Below are 19,615 nucleotides of genomic sequence, written 5' to 3' on the forward strand. Positions count from 1 at the left end.
ATTCCCCTTCACAGTGCAGCCTACATACTAACTGCTCATTTTAAATCCTGATTGCATGCAAAAGATTGGAATAATTTGGCTGAGAAAGATAGTTACACAGACTCTCCCACTACCCTCCGCATCATCGATATGACAGGTATAAGGCAATGTGAAGGTATGACTGGTGCAGGTAGAGAAAAGAGCCTTTTGTAAACGGATGGCTCTCACCAAGTCCTGGATTAACAAAACACGGATTTCTTAACTCTAATTTTTTTTTTAAGACGGGGTCTCACTCTGTTGCCCAGACTGGGGTGCAGTGGTATGATCTTGGCTCACGGCAGCTTCAACCTCGTTAGCTCAAGCAATCCTCTTGCCCCAGCCTCCCAAGTAGTTGGGACTACAGGCACATGCTACCACACCTAGTTATTTTTTTTTTTAAGAGACAGGCCTCGCTATGTTGCCCAGGCTGGTCTTGAATTCCTGGCCTCAAGTGATCCTCCCAACTCAAACTCCCAAAGACTTGGGATTACAGGCATGAACCACAGCACTGAGTTAATTTCTTAACTCTAAATGTTCTATAGATTTCAGTGACCACTTCACCAGAGCTACTTGTATGAAAATTGTGGAGTAGCATAATGGTTTTTATTTACTTTTTTATTGTTTTTATTTTTTTAGGGGTCTTGCTAGGTTGTCCAGGCTGGAGCGCAGTGGCTACTCACAGCCATAATCATAGCACACTGTAGCCTCAAACTCCTGAGCTTAAGCAATCCTCCCATCTGAGCCTCCAGAATAGCTAGGACCAGCATAATGTATTTTTTAAATGTCCTTCTCCTTCTTTCCTTTTTTTTTTTTTGAGAAAGAGTCTCACTGTGTCACCCTGGCTAGAGTGCAGTGGCACGATCTCGGCTCTCACAGCCATAATCATAGCACACTGTAGCCTCAAACTCCTGAGCTTAAGCAATCCTCCCATCTGAGCCTCCAGAATAGCTAGGACCAGCATAATGTATTTTTTAAATGTCCTTCTCCTTCTTTCCTTTTTTTTTTTTTGAGAAAGAGTCTCACTGTGTCACCCTGGCTAGAGTGCAGTGGCACGATCTCGGCTCTCACAGCCATAATCATAGCACACTGTAGCCTCAAACTCCTGAGCTTAAGCAATCCTCCCATCTGAGCCTCCAGAATAGCTAGGACCAGCATAATGTATTTTTTAAATGTCCTTCTCCTTCTTTCCTTTTTTTTTTTTTTGAGAAAGAGTCTCACTCTGTCACCCTGGCTAGAGTGCAGTGGCACGATCTCGGCTCACTACAACTCCGCCTCCCAGGTTCAAGCGATTCTCCTGCCTCAGCCTCCTGAGTAGGTGGGATTACAGGCACCCACCACCACGCCTGGCTAATTTTTTGTATTTTTAGTAGAGACAGGGTTTCCCTATGTTGGCCAGGCTGGTCTCAAACACCTGACCTCGTGATCCACCTGCCTCGTCCTCCAAAAGTGCTGAAATTACAGGGGTGAGCCACGGCGCCCAGCCAATTTTTGTATTTGTAGTAGAGACAGGGTTTTGTCATGTTGGCCAGGCTGGTCTTGAACTCCTGACCTCAGGTGATCCACCCACCTCGACCTCCCAAAGTGCTGGAATTACAGGTGTGAACCACTGCACCTGGCCCTTCCCCTTCTTTTCTCAGTACTCATTTCCCTTTCCTCTTTCAGGGTCTTAACACCTCAAGCTTGTTCACAGTTTCCAGCTATTAAAACCCCCTCAGGGATTCTCCTTCCCCCAAAGGAACTTATTTATTATTGTCTCATTTAGCAGAGAGTTTCTAGCAACTAGCTATTACAGCAAAGTTCTGAATATTCTGTATTTCATGTTTAAGTCACAGAATACTTGGGGTGTCACTTCGCTAGCCAGAAACCTCTGTGGCCAGTGGCACCTTTGCCTGAGTTTTGCTCAGGCCCGCTGGGCTCGTTCCGTCCACTCAGCCTGGTAGGCTATGCTCAGCTTGTGTTACCAGCACAGATTCCATGCATGCCAAGGACAAGCCAGGCACGGAGCGGCAAGGGGTGCACAGGCGAGCCAGCACAGGGTCCGGCCACTGCGCACAGCCAGGCAAGCCAGCTGCCAGGGGGTGAGCAGCTCGAGGCGCCAGCTCCCTGAGAGGCTGCAGCTGAACCAGGCCTACTACAAGCAGCTTCCACTGCAGGCACTGGGGAACTTGGTGGTGCCCAGAAGCTTGGAGAGGCCAGGAACCACAGAGCTCCAAAGAGGGTGTCACAGCCCTGGCTCAAGGAGCTCCTAGGTCTGGGCTTCCCAAAGGGCTACAGCTCTTCTCTTTCTCTCTCCTCTCTTCTTTCTCTTGCCCACAGCGTGGCAAGCAGTGGGGGAGGGGAGGACGTGTTTCGGCTCTGTTTGTGTTTCAGCTCTTTCAGTCCCGCCATTTGGCAGATCCCGAGTTCTTGTCCCACGTCCGGGAAGAATGAGGTATATGGACAACTGAAGGATGAGCAAGGTGAAGAGGTGCTTTATTGAGCAACACAACAGCTCTCAGGAGACCCCAAGCGGGTGGCTCCTTTCCTCAGCAGGTCGTCCCAGCATCTGCGCAGCCCTCAGCAGAGAGGAGACCCAGAGTGGATAGCTCCTATCTGCAGGCAGGTCATCCTGATGTCTCTGCAGCCCTCAGTGGAGAGGAGACCTGGAGTGGGAAGCTCCTATCTGCAGGCAGGTCATCCCATCAAGTATGGCTGAGTCCAGGGTTTCTACGGGCTTCAGCGGGGAGGAAGTGCATGCTGATTGGTCCATGGGCAGCCACAGGCAGCCCGGAAAAAGCATCATAAGTTCTCATTCCAGTCCACAGAACTGGCAGCCTGGGCCCCAGGCTTCAGGCCATCCCTGGCTTGAAGGTGGGGCTTCACCAGGGACCCGCCCATTTCCGCCTAGGAGCCTGTCTGCCTCCTGCTGTCATCAACCTGCTGTCCACAGCGCCCAGGCTATTCATGAAGGGGTGCCTGCAGGCCTGAATGGAGCTGCCCTCAGCTCTGCCTTGGCCTCCCCTCCTGTGCTCCTGGACACCCAAAATCCGGAGGGGGCCAAGGCAGAAGGGGGCTGGCATGTCAGCACTGCCCCTAGCACACGCACACCCAGCCAGGTCATGACAGTGCCCAGGCTTGGCCTCAACTTTGCTCCAAAATCAGAGCAGGTACCAGGAGCAAGGAGAGGCCAGGCAGTGGGAGCAGGCACTTCAAGCCTGCAGGGGCAGGGGAGGTTCCTGGGCCCCCAAAAGCACAGGGAAGCCCGGGTATGTAGCCACGGCTGCTCCCGCCCTGCCAACTTGGAAACGGGCAGGGCTTCCACCTACTCCCAGCTCCCAGTGGCTCCATGGAGCGTGCAGCACAGACCATGCCTCCCCGACTGCAGCCGGCATCATGGCAGCAGCCCATCCAGACAGGCCACCGCTGCCATCATTTATATGTTGGCTTTTCAGCCCCCTGCAGGGATAGTTGCGTTTTTCTTAAGTAACACAATTTGTACAAATAAATTACTTTCTTGATACTGATGAAATTTTAGGAATCAGCCAGAAATTGGGGGTAGGGGAAACTCCATGATAAACTGTCATCTCTGCACAAGATACGGTTCAGAGAAAAATCTTCAGAACAGGTGGAAAACCAATGCCAGACAGAATGAGGACAGTCTGCTCTGCCCTACTGCCTCTCATAAGCCTGACTGAGATGTTCGTCTAAACAACTGCAACTGTGCCTTACTTTCTTTCCTCCGGCTAAACTCCGAGTGGCAATATGACAAGATCTACAAGAAACTGGCCTAATTCTTAGAAGCTGAAGGTGACACCCCATGAGTCATGGCCAACATGAAAAAATGTCAGAGTCCAAAGTGAAAGATGAGCACCACCTAGAAACTTCCTTTCATCACAAATGCAAATTAAAATGGAAGAAGGGTTCTATACATTTAACTCCGAGTTCTTTCAGTGATGATGATCAGAGCTTGTCTTCACTATTGTTATTAATGATTCCTTCATAATATTCAGAGGTCAGTACTCTCATCTCAGTGGTCTGAGTGAACTACTCAAAATGCCTAATCCATCCAATTAATGATAGTTTTCTAATTTGCACAGTACTCTTCTGTAAGTATCTGCTCAATTCTTCTAAGTGTAGAGAGACAAAATCCACTATGAGAAATATAATCAGCAATTTGGCATCTGGCAAGTCAATAATATCAGGAAGTCAAAAATATGAGTACTTACTGCTTACAAAGTACTGTATCATAATTTTTAAGTACAAACTGAACCTGGAGGACATTATGCTAAGTGAAATAAGCCAGACGAGAAAGACAAATACCACAAATGACCTCACTTATTTGTGGAATCTAAAAGAGTGGAACTCACAGAAGTACAGAATAGAATGGTGGTTACAAGAGACGGACAGAAGAGGGTGGAGAGCAAAAAGGGAGATGTCGAGTACAAAAATTCAATTTTGAAAGGAGAAATAGGCCGGGCACAGTGGCTCACGCCTGTAATCCCAGCACTTTGGGAGGCTGAGGCGGATGGATCACGAGGTCAAGAGATCGAGACCATCCTGGCCAACATAGTGAAACCCCATCTCTACTAAAAGTACAAAAAATAGCTGAGTGTGGTGGCACATATCTGTAATCCCAGCTACTTGGGAGGCTGAGGCAGGAGAATCGCTTGAACCCAGGAGACAGAGGTTGCAGTGAGCTGAGATCACAGCACTGCACTCCAGCCTGGCAACAGAGTGAGACTCTGTCTCAACAAAAAAGAAAAAAAAAAAAGAATGGAGAAATAAGCTTTAGTGATCTATTGCACAGAATGGTGACTATAATAAATAATAATGCAGCCAGGCGCGGTGGCTCACACCTGTAATCCCAGCACTTTGGGACGCCAAGGCAGGCGGATCACAAGGTCAGGAGATTGAGAACATCCTGGCTAACACAGTGAAACCCTGTCTCTACTAAAAATACAAAAAATTAGCCAGGCGTGGTGGTGGGCACCTGTAGTCCCAGCTGCTGGGGAGGCTGAGGCAGGAGAATGGTGTGAACCCGGGAGGCAGAGCTTGCAGTGAGCCAAGATCGTGCCACTGCACTCCAGTCTGGGCGCCAGCATGAGACTCCGTCTCCAAAAAAAAAACAACAAAACAAAATAAATAATAATGCATTTTATATTTCAAAATTGCTAAAAGAGTAGATTTTAAATGTTTTTACCACAAAAAAATAAGTATATAAGGCAAGGAATTTGTTAATTAGCTTGATTTAATCATTCCACAATGTAAACGTATAACGAAGTATCACATTGTATCCCATAAATATAAACAACTATTATTTATCAATTTAAAAAATTAAAGGCCAGGCACAATGGCTCATGCCTGCAATCCCAGCACTTTGGGAGGCTGAGGTGGGCAGCTCACCTCAGGTCAGGAGTTTGAGACCAGCCTGTGCAACATGGTGAAACTCCATCTTTACAAAAATACAAAAATTAGCCAGACTTGGTGGTGCATTCCTGTAATCCCAGCTCCTCAGGAGACTGAGGCGGGAGGATCGCTTGAATCCGGGAGGCAAAGGTTGCAGTCAGCCGAGATCGCACCACTGCACTCCAGCCTGGGCAACAGAGCAAGACTCCGTCTCAAAAAATGAAAAAAAAAAAAAAAATTAAGTACAAACTATTTTCTCAAGGAAGCTTCAATTAAGGCATGGAAAACACACACAGAGCTCCACCTCAAAAATGTTTATGATACAAAAATGCTCTTCAGGATTCTAAAACCATGGGGTGAAAGTTTGCTGAGGAATAGGATATTTGCAGTTATGAAAAATTGACCAGGTGTAGTGGCACATGCCTGTAGTCCCAGCTACTCGGGAGGCCGAGGTGGGAAGACTACTTGAGAACAGCAAGTCAAGGCTGCACTGAGCCATGATCATGCCACTACACTCCAGCCTGGACAGCAAAGTGAGACCCTTTCTCAAAAAAAAAAAAAAAAAAAGGCCACATGCAGTGGTTCATGCCTGTAATCCTGGCACTTTGAGAGGCCAAGGCAGGCGAATCACCTGAGGTCTGGAGTTCAAGACCAGCCTGGCCAACATGGTGAAACCCTGTTTCTACTAAAAATATAAAAATTAGCCAGGTGTGGTGGCGGGCGCCTGTAATCCCAGCTACTTGGGAGGCTGAGGCAGGAGAATTGCTTAAACCCAGGAGGCAGAGGTTGCAGTGAGCCAAGATCATGCCATTGCACTCCAGCCTGCATGACAAGAGTGAGACTCCATTTCAAAAAATATATATATATATTTTTCTTTACCTGCTTACACTATTATGTGTTTATACTATTCCTTATCTGCTTACATACAGTTCTTCTATTTTCTAAAGATGACTTTTGGGTTTTACATTATATTCTACACTGTTCTTTAAACTGAAGTCTTTAGATCCTTCGGATTTAAAATAAACATACCCACTACTTTTTGGGTTTTAGTGTAAGACACTTCTTTATCTCATCCACTTCTCAGGAGATGGAAAACATCTGGGTCACAGATATTCCATAATGATAACCCTAAAAGAATTTAGAAATTATGCAAAGATTACTCCTCATGACTTTCCTCTAGAACTACTGCTATTTAAACTTTTACTCTGGGCTGGGCGCGGTGGCTCATGCCTGTAATCCCAGCACTTTGGGAGGCCAAGGTGGGTGGATCACATGAGGTCAGGAGTTCGCAACCAGCCTGGCCAACATGGTGAAACCCCATCTCTACTAAAAATACAAAAATTAGCTGAGCGTGGTGGCATGCACCTGTAATCCCAGCTACTTGGGAGGCTAAGGCAGGAGGATCACTTGATCCCTGGAGGTGGAGGTTGCAGTGAGCCTAAATCGCACGCCACTGCACTCCAGCCTGGGCAACAGAGCAAGACTTTGTCTCAAAATAATAATAACAATAATAAACTTTTACTCTGTAGGTCTCACAAGTTTTTTTCATTTTTCCCCAGCCTTCTTACGCCATCCCAATGTTCTCTCACATCTATTAACTTATAACCGCAGCACCAAAGCATACAGAATAATAACTGATGTTTAAAATCATGGAAAAAGTTACCCCCAGTCTCCCTCATGTTCCAATAGATGCTTGCTTGGACACATCACCTTTGTTACTGAGAAAGTATAGAGAAAAGGTATGTGGGAGGATGAGGGCGTACTGAAGACAGTAAATACATCCTAACATCGTGTTGGCTTCTTAATTTGTTACACTGAAACTTAGGTGTACCTAAAGCCACACCACCATTACAACATCGATAACTGCCCAGTAACCATTTGGAATACCTCCAACAATGAGGAACAATATTTCTTGGACTCTCAGTTCATGATAAGTGCGCCTCTGTCATCAACCAATACCATTCAAGTAAGGTACAGTGATGGCTCTGGAAAAGGAGGTGGCTTTAAATATCTACATTCAAAGGGGAAAAAAAATACACACACACACACAGGCTGCCTTAATATCCCTGTTTGTCCAGCGGGCAATGGGACTGGGAAATGATCGCGCCTCCTCAGAGCCAATACAGTAGGAGGCGAACATGGGGCAGTGCATTACTTAATGCCCTGCAGACTGACCCTTAGGAATGAGACAGAAAGAAAAGTATTTGGAGATAGAATAGAGAACCTCCCTCAAGAGCCCTACTAGGATGGGCCAACACTTCCTGTTTGTTTAGTGGTTCATCCTCCAGAATACTTTCTTTGTCAAAAAGGCTATAACAGCCCAGTACAGTGGCTCATGCCTATAATCCCAGCACTTTGGGAGACCAAGGCGGATGGATTGCTTGAGCCCAGGAGTTCAAGACCAGCCTGGCCAACATGGCGAAACCCCATCTCTACTAAAAAGACAAATAATTAGCCAGGAGTGGTGGCACATGCTTGTAGTCCCAGCTACTTGGGAGTCTGTGGTGGCAGAATCGCTTGAACCCAGGATGCAGAGGTTGCAGTGAGCCAAGATCGTTCCACTGTACTCCAGCCTGGGTGACAGAGCAAGACCTCATCTCAAAAAAAAAAAAAAGGTAGGCCAGCTGTGGTGGCTCACACTTGTAATCCCAACACTTTGAGAAGCCAAGGCGGGAGGATCACCTGAGGTCAGGAGTTCGAGACCAGCCTGGCCAACATGGTGAAGCCCGGTCTCTACTAAAACTACAAAAATTAGCTGGGCGTGTTGGCAGGTGCCTGTAATCCCAGCTACCCAGGAGACTGAGGCAGGAGAATCGTTTGAACCCAAGAGACGGAGGCTGCAGTGAGCCATGATCATACCACTGCACTCCAACCTGGGTGACAAGAGTGAAACTCTATCTCAAAAAAAAAAAAAAAAAAAAAAAAAAAAAGGGCTGACAGCCAGAATACAGCATTTGTAAGACCTGATCTTTCCAACTGCTACCTATTCACTCCCTAGGTAAGTCACCTTATCTTAATCACTGAAATTTGAGCACAGACTCTAAATATGGACATCAAAACCCATCCCCCAACACCCTGCCTGCTAAGTACATTAGTGTCTCCAAAGTGCCCTCAAAATACAGAATGCAGTATCTGTGCCTGTGATTTTTACTCCGACTCACAAAGACCTGGCTTGGTTTCTGCTGACTCACCTACCAGTACACACTGCTTGCCTTGTTCCTCCACGTTCCAACACATGCCTGCTGAGGCACATCAACTTTGCTAGACAAGTGAAAGATGTGTTTGTGGAGGGTGGGGTGGCACTGAGGAGACACTAAGGATACAGCTAGTCGTATTTTTCCAACGTGAATGTCCTGAAGGAGACAGAATCTAGGTGCTGGCATGTCTATGCTTGAGTCTGAAAGATGATAGGCTCCTACAAGTAGTTTTAGGGACTCCTATCCAGTCCTTTCTTTTTTTTTTTTTTTTTTTTGAGACAGAATTTCACTCCTGTTGCCAGGCTGGAGTACAATGGCACGATCTCAGCTCACCGCAACCTCCACCTCCCGGGTTCAAGCAATTCTCCTGCCTCAGCCTCCCGAGTAGCTGGGATTACAGGCATGCGCCACCACGCCTGGCTAATTTTGTATTTTTAGTAGAGACAGGGTTTCTCCATGTTGAGGCTGGTCTTGAACTCCTGACCTCAGGTGATCCGCCCGCCTCAGTCTCCCAAAGTGCTGGGATTACAGGCGTGAGCCACCGCACCCGGCCTATCCAATCCTTTCTATTCAACTTCCTTATTGCAAACAGACCTACCAAGCGAAAGTGCTTCTTGAACTATGTAACAATCTAAATATAGCAGAGTCCTCTCTTATCCACAGGGGAAATGTTTCAAGACACCAGCAGATGCCTGAACCCCTAGAGAGTATGGACCCTATATGGACAGTTGTCCCTCGGAATCTGCAGGGCACTGGTTCCAGGATCTCCTGCAGATGCCAAAATCCACAGATGCTCAAAAGTCCCTTATATATATAAAACGGTGTCGAATTTGCATATAATCTATACCCCCTATATACTTTCAATCTTCTCTACATTACTTACAACACCTAATACAATGTAAATACTATGTAACCAGTTATTATACAATATTGGTTTTTTATTTGTACTATTTTTTATTGTTGTATTGGTATTTTTATTGGTTGTTTTTTTTTTTTCTGAATATTTTCGATCCAAGTTTGGCTGAATCTGCGGATGTGGAGCCCATGGCCACGGAGGGCTGACTCTACTTTGTTTTCTCCCTATATACACAGAGCTATGATAAAGTTTTATTTATGAATTAAGCACAGTAAGAGATTAACAGGAATAACTAATAATAAAACAATTATAACAATATACTGTAATAAATGTTATCTGAATGTGGCTGTTCTCTCTCGATCTCAAAATATCTTACTATATCATACTCAACTATTTTCTGACCGTGGCTGACTGTGGGTAACTGAAACCACGGAAAGTAAAACTGCGACTAAGGGTGAGCTCTTGTAGTAGCAAGTTGCAATTACATATGCTATTCCACATTTCAAAAATCTAACTCAAACTTGACCAATTACTACAAGGAACTATTTGCAAAAAGATGAGGCATACTTTTTCCTTTGCATTCTATTCCTGCCTTCCCCATCTCTAGGCCTACATTATCTTCCCCACTAAGACCCAATGCCCAGTATTTTTCTATCAGCATATCAATGCCCAGTTCCAAAGCCGAGTGTGCAAGCAGACTTTACATTTGGGATGTTTCTCTGCTTCTACCGTGGTGGTGCTTCATGAGCTGGCGCTCTAAGAGGCAAGCTCTGGAAACTCAAGGGTTAAAGTGCGTCTAATATTCCTGGCATTCATTAATCATATCATCTTGCTGTACACTCAGGTCTTTCTGGAGATAACAGTGTAAGGACATTGCCCCCTATGTAAAGGCCTTTGAAGCTTGAGGGAGTATATGGCTAAGCCAAAGTAGGGAAAAGAGCTGGACTCAAGAACCAGAAAATCTAGATCAGGGGTCAGCAAACTACAGCCAGCTGGCCAAAGATGGCCCACTACCTGTTTTTGTAATTAAAATTCGATCAGAACACAGCCATGTTCACTCACTGATGTGTTTACTGTCCATGGCTGCTTTTGTGCTACAACAGCAGAGCTAAGTAGTCACAGATACTGTGTGACCTGCAAACCCTAAACTATTTACAATCTGGCCCGTTACTGAAAAAGTTTGCTACCTCTCTTCCTAGATGAAATCAGGACCAGCTTTATTAATAATTTGGCGGCAAATTCTACCTAAATTTACCCAATCGAAAGTGAAAAACAGTGTTAGAAATAGAATGATTTCGAGCGCAGTGGTGCAATCACGGCTCACTGCAGCCTCGAACTGCTGGGCTTAAGTGATCCTCCTGCCTCACCCTCCCAAGTAGCTAGGAGTACAGGCGCATGCCACTACACCCAGCTAATTTTTTGTAGAGATGGGGGTCTCACTTTGCTGCCCAGGTTGGTCTCAAACTCCTGGCCTCAAGCAATCCTCCCACCTCAGCCTCCCAAAGTGCTGGGATTATAGGTATGAACTATCACACCAGGCTGAGAACTTATAAATGTAAAAGTGAATTTCAAAACATGAGCTTCTCTGACAGATTAGTTCTAAACTAAAGTTCAACGTTACTTGTCATGAGCCCTATAAACTGTCACATTTAAGACCTTAGCTTTGAACTGGATCTCTTCCCTCTAATTTCGTCAGAGAAACCCTTATTCAACAAACACTGAGCGGCACTTACTCTGTGCCAGACCCTGGGTTAGCCACTGGCACACATAATAAAGCTTATACTTCTTCGGCCTGGGTTAGCCACTGGCACACATAATAAAGCTTATACTTCTTCGGCCTGGACGTGTAGTAGAATATTTCAGGAAAGAAAAAACCATGAGGGACACATGTAATAGTTCTTACAGTTGAACAATTTTACTCTGCCACTATTCTACCAGAATATTTGGTGAGTAAACTCTTGTGTTTAGAATGTGATCTTCCTAGAGTGGGTTATGGAACTCATATCTCCGAGGCAGGATCTACGATAGAATTCAGGAAGTCTGTGAATTCGGATGAAAAAGACTGTATCTTTATCTTCACTTCAGTATGAACATAAGCTACAGCAGTAATAGCAGACTTGTTAGACAAATGGATTTGTTACCAGTAGAAATCATGGATATTTTCATACCATATCATTCTTCCTAAATTTTGATAACTATATATCAATATAATTCAATATAACTGGTTTTCTTTATAGTTCTATGTATTTTATTTTTGCATATAAAAACATATTCCAAAAAGGAGCTCTAAAAGCTTTCACCATACTGCCAAAGGAGTCCATAACACAAAAAAGATTAAGATTCCTGTTCTATGGTCAAAAAATAAAGAAACATAATCACATTTAGGGTAATTTTCTGTATATAAAAAAACTACCTGTTTTTTATTAAGGGTCATATGCTCATTTTCTATAGAGCAGGGACCATACATCATTATTTTTGGCAGCCTTCACTTCAAAACTGGTTTGCAAGTAGTTGTGAATGTGATATAACAGCCTAGCAGATTCATGGGTTCCCCTGGCTCATTGGCAGTCATCCTAGTCCAAACATAGAAAGCCTCAAACTAATATAACTTTCAACTTGTGGTACAAGAGAATTCCCAAAAGAAAGCGAGGGGCAAGGCACAGTGGCTCATGCCTGTAATCCCAACACTTTGGGAGGCCGAGGCGGATGGATCACTTGAGGTCTGGAGTTTAAGACCAGCCTGGCCCACATGATGAAACCCCGTCTCTACTAAAATACAAAAATTAGCTGGGTGTGGTGGCGGGCGCCTGTAATCCCAGCTGAGGCAGGAGATCGCTTGAACCCAGGAGGCAGAGTTTGCAGTGAGCTAAGATTGCACCACTGCATTCTAGCCTGGGCAACAAGGCAAGACTTGGTCTCAAAAAATAAATAAATAAATAAATAAATAGAAAGGAGGGAAAAGACACACACAGAAAGCCTGCTATTAATATATATCTATTAACCTGGTTTACGAATGGTAAAATACAGGTAATTCAATTATTTACATTAATGAATAAGGTAGGTAACAAACCTAAAAGAATGCCAAATATGAGACTCATTTCTTTTTATCTTCTGAGGTGGCGCTTCGGCACATGCTGCAAATGTAAAAAGGTACATTCCTTGAATTTACTGGCTAAATTGTAGAAAGGAATTAGGATTTAAATTCTGCCACAAATAATCCACAAAGCAATTAACAAAACAAATCACAGATGAAACGTGTTTAAGTACTCATTTGACAGGAATACTGTGAAAAGAGAAGTTTAGGACTAAAAACAGAAAGGTTTACGCTTAGGAAAGAGGTTCAAGGACTTAGGGAAAAGGAGATGCCAGAAGCTGCCAAGCAGATAAGCAGGAGAGTTGACAAGGCCTAAAGTGCTGATCCCCTCACTCTCCCAAGTCACCCCTTTTTCTAATATGCTTGATGTGTGATAATGTCAAAGATGTACAAGCAGCCAGCCACAATCTTGAGCAAAAAAAGGACTCTCACAGTCCTGTGATAATTGGCAAGTACCCTGACTTTAGGGTTTCTCTAACTGGAAACAAACCCAAGAAAAAAATGACTTTTACAAAAATGTATTCTTTCCAATCTATTTCAAGGTAACACAGACTTTGATGTAAGGGAGACCTATTTCTGCTTGATTCAGAAAGGGAAATTTCTATTAGTAGAAAAATCAGAAGGTCTGCTTCAGATCAGTTATGTAAATACTTAGAAAAGCATGATGCTTAAGTAAGAACTCTACTATTATTAGCAGATATTTTGCTATTATCCATCATTAATAACAATGGAAAATTATGCTTGCTTTTTATTTGAGCATTTCAAAAACTAATTCTCATCAGCACTTATAACATCTCTAGGAGAGGTTATTCAGATCCCTAGGGAAATACTGTTTAACTTAAAGGCTAGACAGCTCTGAATTATAAATGGAGTCAGATGGTTTACAAACTCTATGAAATTACATATAAAATTTGGTAAGTTCACATATATTTCAGATTATTAAAGGGCTGTTTAATCATAAGAAGAGTTACCTCTGGCCATGGTTAGAAAATCTAAAACAAGAGAAAGCAATAATGCTTTCCATACATAGTCACAGGGCGAGTAAATGTTAACCTCAGAGAAAGTCACCAGGGACTGCTAAATCCAGGCTCTATCTAACTAGATCATTCTTCTTAAGGGATCACATATCCAAAAAGCAGGTCCCCAAGGAAAATAAAACCCCACTGCTTATGGGAGGAGAATCATAGACTGAGGGGGAATGAAGCTCATTCTTTATCAACCAGGCCATCATGCTAGTTTTCAAAGGGAATTGGCAAAGCAAATCTTTTGTCCTACAAAAAGATTCACTTCATTCAGCAAAGAAAAAAGACCCTAGAGGGAGTACTGCTGAATCCCAAGCTTCTTCCACAGTCTGTTACCTTGAAGCATAGATGCTGTTCTAGAAGAAACCCTTGGGTAGTTCCTTTTAGCTATGTAGAATGTAAGTCAAGTAAACATCTAATGTGCTAGAAAAAGGTGTAACTAACCAATTTATTTATCCAAGAGAAGGCTATCCCCCACCATTCTCAACTCATTCCCATTCAAGAACCTATCTGAACTCTATTCCCCTATTACAGAGTGTAGGGGGCAGGAGTGGTTATCAGATTAATACAGTGTACGATAAATTAAATGACCTCATACTTCTCCTATTATAAAAAGCACTGGTGGCACAATCAATAGCACCTTCTAAAAAGAGCTGTAAGGCCAGGCGTGGTGGTCACACCTGTAATCCCAGCACTTTGGGAGGCTGAGGTTAGTAGATCACCTAAGCTTGGAAGTTTGAGACCAGCCTGGCCAACATGGTGAAACCCTGTCTCTACTAAAAATACAAAAATTAGCCGGGCATGGTGGCACATGCCTGTAGTCCCAGCTATTCAGGAGGCTGAGGTAGGAGAATCGCTTTGAACCAGGAGGCGGAGGTTGCAGCGAGCTGGGATCGTGCCAGCACACTCCAGCCTGGGCAACAGAGTGAGACTCTGTCTCAAAAATAAATAAATAAATAAGTAAATAAAATAAAAAGGGCTGTTAAGAGAGAATGAAGTAGTAACATTCACTTTAATTTCATCTACATCACTCACAGCCCTAAAGAAAGGGAATGTGTAGGAAATAAAGTCAGCAGCTAAAGCTTCATTTACATTACCCATAGTGTGGTATCATTCCTAGCATGCCAGGCTTGGCCTCCAGTGTACAAATCATTGAATTAGAGAGCTAAGTACATTGAAGTCTCTCCCATGTGGCATCCCAATCACCATTATTGACACTGCGAGTGTCACCATTTTGTCCCCCTTTCTTTCTCATCATGGTCATAGTTTACTGCTATTACTGCACTAAATCCCATTCTCAATGTCTTTTTACTAGCAATTCTCTGTACTTGCCAAATCACTAAATATCAAGATAAATAGGCTCTGGAGGTCATATCTTCCTTCCTACTTCCATTTTATTGTTGGCAGATTATTTTCTGCCCCTATCTTGAGTTTCCTTCCCAACCCTTGTTCCTACGCTCAAAGCTTCCCGTTCCTCGTGAGCAGTTTCTCATACCACAAACCCCTAAATCCTCACTGCCTCTATAAATATCACAAATATCACTGTCCCTTTCTTTTTTTTTTTTTTTTTGAGACAGAGTCTCCCTCTGTCACCCGGGCTGGAGTGCAGTCGCACAATCTCAACTCACTGCAACCACCGCCTCCTGGGTTCAAGCAATCCTCCCACCTCAGCCTCCCCAGTAGCTGGGATTCCAGGCATGCGCCACCACACCCGCCCAGTGTTCCTATTTCAATATAATTTCTGGTTCTCCCAACTGAGATGCCGAGTTTCAGCTCTCACAGCTAGTCACCTCAATTACATTCAGGAAGCCTCCTCCAGTTAGGCCAGGCTAATACAGCCTGTTCCCAATTGCATCTTTGTACTTCCAAAGAGTTCCCTATTCATAGAATCATTACATTTTAGAACCAAAAGAAAACTCAGAAATCGTCCGGTCCAATGTTTTTCAAACTTTTAAAGTACATTTTGCTTCTTACACTTTGAGATGTACAAAATCTATTTTACATCATAATCTCATACACACATAACTCAAACAAATCACATGAAACAATACTTACCCTTACTATGTAAACACACTGAAAGTTTCTATTCTATTCCACTTTTTAAAAGAAAAGTACAGGTTCAGGCCAGGCGCGGTGGCTCACACTGTAATCCCAGCATTTTGGGAGGCCTAGGCGGGTGGATCACCTGAGGTCAGCAGTTCAAGACCAGCCTGGCCAACATGGAGAAACCCCGTCTCTACTAAAAATACAAAAATTAGCCGGGCGTGGTGGCGCATGCCTGTAATCCCAGCTACTCAGGAGGCTGAGACAGGAGAATCGCTTGAACCAGGGAGGCAGAGGTTGCGGTGAGCTGAGATCGCGCCACTGCGCTCCAGCCTGGGCAACTAGAGCGAAACTGTCTCAAAAAAAGAAAAAGAAAAAAAGTACAGCTTCCATCCACTAAATTGGTTTCACAGCTCAATACTAGGAAGAAACCCATAGTGTGGGAGGCATTAAACTAGTCCAAACTTCCCATTCACTGATGAAGAAACTGTAACTCAGTGGTGAGGTTTGTCCGTAAAAATTAAACTCAGGCCTGTTAAGTTCCAGACCAGTGTTCTTTCCACTAAAGACCTTCTCTGCCCAGTCACGGCCAATCACACCCCGTGCCCAAACACAACCCTACAGCGCCATCGCCCATCACGGATCCCACCCTCTTCTCCAAGTCAGCCCCTCGAAGTCACTGCTCTGGGTCGGAGTCCCCTCGCGGCCGCTGCTCGTGTTCCCTTAGGTCCGGATCCCCCACAGTCACTACCAATCGATCAGAGTCTCCTTGGAGTCCTTGCCCCTTGATCATAGTCCCTTGCAGTCACCGCCTCATACTTCCTCGGTCCAAGTGCCGTCGCAGCCCCGGCCTCGCGCTCTCCGAGGTCACCGTGTTTCGCATTCACTGCTCCTGGGTCACAGTCCCCTCGCTGTCACTGGCCCTCGGTCACAGTAGCCTCGCAGCCCCTGGCTCCCACTGCCCTCGCTGTCACTTACCACTCTTCCTCAGTCACAGTCACCTCGCGGTCCCAGCCCCACAGTTTGTCCTCTCAAACAGAGACGCAAAGATAGGCACACACCTGCAGCTCACGCTCCCCCGAGCCCGGTCCGGTCGGATTTCTGGCCGGCGCCGCGTCACTGACTAGGGAAGTTGAGGAGGTTGCGGGGAGACGCCCGGGGAAGGCAGCTGATGGAAGAGCCAGCCGGAAGTCCCGCCTACTTCCCCCACCTCTGTCAATCCGACCACGACTTCTCCTTGAAAACCACGACTCCTGACACAGTAGTTCCGCCTCCTCAGAGGCCCCCGGGATGAAGTGACCCAGCAGAAATACCAGAGACCGGAGACGGAATGGCCCAGGGTCAGCCTCCACCCGGAACCGGAGGATGCAGCGAAGACCTCTCCTTGAAGTGGGATACGGATGTGAGCCGGCCCAAGTGCTCGCCGGTCCGTCAAGACGCGCTGCCTGGCTGCTCCCGTGTCCAACTCGGGCTGTGTCCGCGCAGGCGGGCCTATGCGCGGAGGTCCTACCGCTGCACCTCCGCGCCTACCGCAGCCCGCACCCCCGCACCCGGGCAGCCAACGTGCAGGAGGCCCGGGCGCCTTCAGCGGAGACGCCCCGACCGCGGCTGCCTCGCCGCAGCGTTAGCTTTTACCTACGTGGGGATGGAAGGGGAATTTGCGACCGCCAGCCCAGTCCGCTGAAAACCTGTGGCTGACCACCCTCTTCCTTTTTCTGACCCACGTTGGCTCCAAAAAAAAAAAAATCCCTAGGGATCCACTGGGAGCCAGTTGAGCAGGAGTGGATTAAGACACGTGTCGCAGGGTGTATGGTGGAAAGAAACGTTTTCCTTTGCTAGAATGAACCTTGGGAAGGATCCCTTTTGATTCCGTAGATGTAAGAGGCTACACAATATTATGGAAGAAGGATGTAAAAAAAATGTATTATTATTTTTTAGTTACCAACTGGACTGAAGTAAAAGACCTTTTAAACTTATTTACTTATTCTTTTATTTTTTTTAAAAACGGAGCCTCGCTCTGTCGCCCGGGCTGGAGTGCAGTGGCGCGGTCTCGGCTCACTGCAGCCTCCTCCAGGGTTCAAGGGATTCTCGTGCCTCATCCCGAGTAGCAGGGATTACAGGCATGCGCCACCACGCCCGGCTAATTTTTGTATTTTTAGTACAGTCGGGGTTTCACCATGATGGTCAGGCTGGTCTCGAACTCCTGACCTCAAGTTATCTGCCCGCCTCAGCCTCCCGAAGTATTGGGATCACAGGCCACCGCGCCCAGTCAACTTTTTGTTGTTATTGTTGTTGCTTTGCTTTTTTTATTTTGCTTTTATTGTCTACATCAAGGGTATCCAATCTTTTGGCTTCCCTGGGGCACACTGGTAGAAGAGGAATTGTCTTGGGCCACACATAAAGTACACTAACAGTAACAATAGCTGATGACTTAAAAAAAAATCGCAAAAAAAAAACCTCATTTGTTTTAGAAGTTTACAAATGTGTTGGGCCGCATGCAAAGCTGTTCTGGGCCGCGGCTTGGACAAGATTGGTCTACATGCTTAACTTGAAAGTGGCTGAGAAGAAGGAGGATGGGTATAACTGTGCATCTGCTGAGGAGCCTCCAGGGGGAAAAAGGATTTAAACCTGAATTTCAAATATGTCTTTGAACATGGCGGATAGACTAAGGTACCCCAAATAAGGACAGTTAGCTGGAGAAGACACCGGGGCCTCTAGGGGGAACATCACTACAAAAATAGAGTTTAGATAGTAACCAACATCAGAATCTCAGAGTCTTAAGGGAGGATGAATTTCATAAGACCCTGACAGTGTGGACAAAGAAAATGGATGGGTGTTTAGGCTAATAAGCTATGTAAAACATAGGATGGCAAGAGCTGAGCAAAAACACTGTGTGAGAAAGATGAAGGCAACAATTCAAAATGTAGGAAAAAGCAGCCAGGCATGGTGGTTCATGCCTGTACTCCCAGCATATTGGGAGGCTAAAGCAGGAGGATCACTTAAGGCCAGGAGTTCAAGACTAGCCTGGGCAACATAGCAAGGCCTCATCTCTATAAAAAATAAAATTACTGTTGGGAGGGGAACGTGGGCGGATCACAAGGTCAGGAGTTCAAGACCAGCCTGGCCAACATGGTGAAACCCTGCCTCTACTAAAAATACAAAATTAGCCAGGCGTGGGGGCACATGCCTGTAATCCCAGCTACTCGGGAGGCTGAGGCAGGAGAATCTCTTGAACCTGGGAGGCTGAGGTTTCAATGAGCCAAGATGGCGCCACTGCACTCCAGCCTGGGTGACAAAGCAAGACTCTGTCTCAAAAAATAAATAAATAAAATAAAATTACTGGCCAGGTGTGGTGGCTCACACCTGTAATTCCAGCACTTTGGGAGGCCAAGGCAGGCAGATCACTTGAGGCCACAAGTTTGAGATCAGCCTGGCCAATGTGGCAAAACCCCATCTGTACAAAAAAAAAATACAAAAATTAGGTGGGCATGGTGGTGCCTGCTTGTAATCCCAGCTACTCGGGAGGCAGGAGAATCTCTTGAACCCAGAAGGCAGAGGTTAGTGAGCCGAGATCGTACCACTGCACTCCAGCCTGGGCAACAGAGCAACACTCTGTCTCAATTAATACAAAAATAAAAATAAACATTTTTTAAAAATAGCCATGTATGTTGGCATGCCTGTAGTCCCAGCTACTCAGGAGGCTGAGGTGGCAGGATCATTTGAGCCTAAGAGTTCAAGGCTGCAGCAAGTTACAGTCCCGCCACTGTGCCCCAGCCTGGGCAACAGAACAAGGCCCATTCTCTGAAAATAAAAATAAATAAATTCAAAAGTTATTTTAAAGATGTAGGAAAAAGCTTTATGCACAAATAAAGCCATGTCTTTATTTTTTATAATAGTGAAAAATCAGAAATAAGCAGACCCTCAATAAGGAACTGGCAAAAATAACAATATGGTATAACCTATTGAAATAAATGCCGCTATTAAGTCATGCATCTTAAAA

At 45.3% G+C, this 19,615-nt stretch overlaps 1 protein-coding gene across 5 annotated transcripts in view; it reads right to left on the bottom strand.

Annotated features, from left to right (window-relative positions):
• Positions 1 to 17,343, bottom strand: part of PCYT1A (phosphate cytidylyltransferase 1A, choline) — a 52,515-nt gene extending 35,172 nt beyond the window's left edge. The window contains exons 1-3 of one of the 5 annotated variants that reach the window (XM_063704531.1): positions 16,677 to 16,812; positions 12,527 to 12,590; positions 6,433 to 6,531 (exon numbers count right to left, since the gene is read on the bottom strand). The gene's annotated coding sequence lies outside the window, so the exon portion shown is untranslated. Of the gene's footprint in view, positions 1 to 6,432; positions 6,532 to 12,526; positions 12,591 to 16,366; positions 16,552 to 16,593 lie in introns of those variants that run through there. The other 4 variants (XM_031009685.3, XM_031009681.3, XM_031009682.3 and 1 more) reach the window with 4 other exon arrangements.
• Positions 17,344 to 19,615: the final 2,272 nt, after the last annotated feature.

Source organism: Gorilla gorilla, chromosome 2, assembly GCF_029281585.2.
Source record: "Gorilla gorilla gorilla isolate KB3781 chromosome 2, NHGRI_mGorGor1-v2.1_pri, whole genome shotgun sequence".
Classification (NCBI taxonomy): domain Eukaryota; kingdom Metazoa; phylum Chordata; class Mammalia; order Primates; family Hominidae; genus Gorilla; species Gorilla gorilla.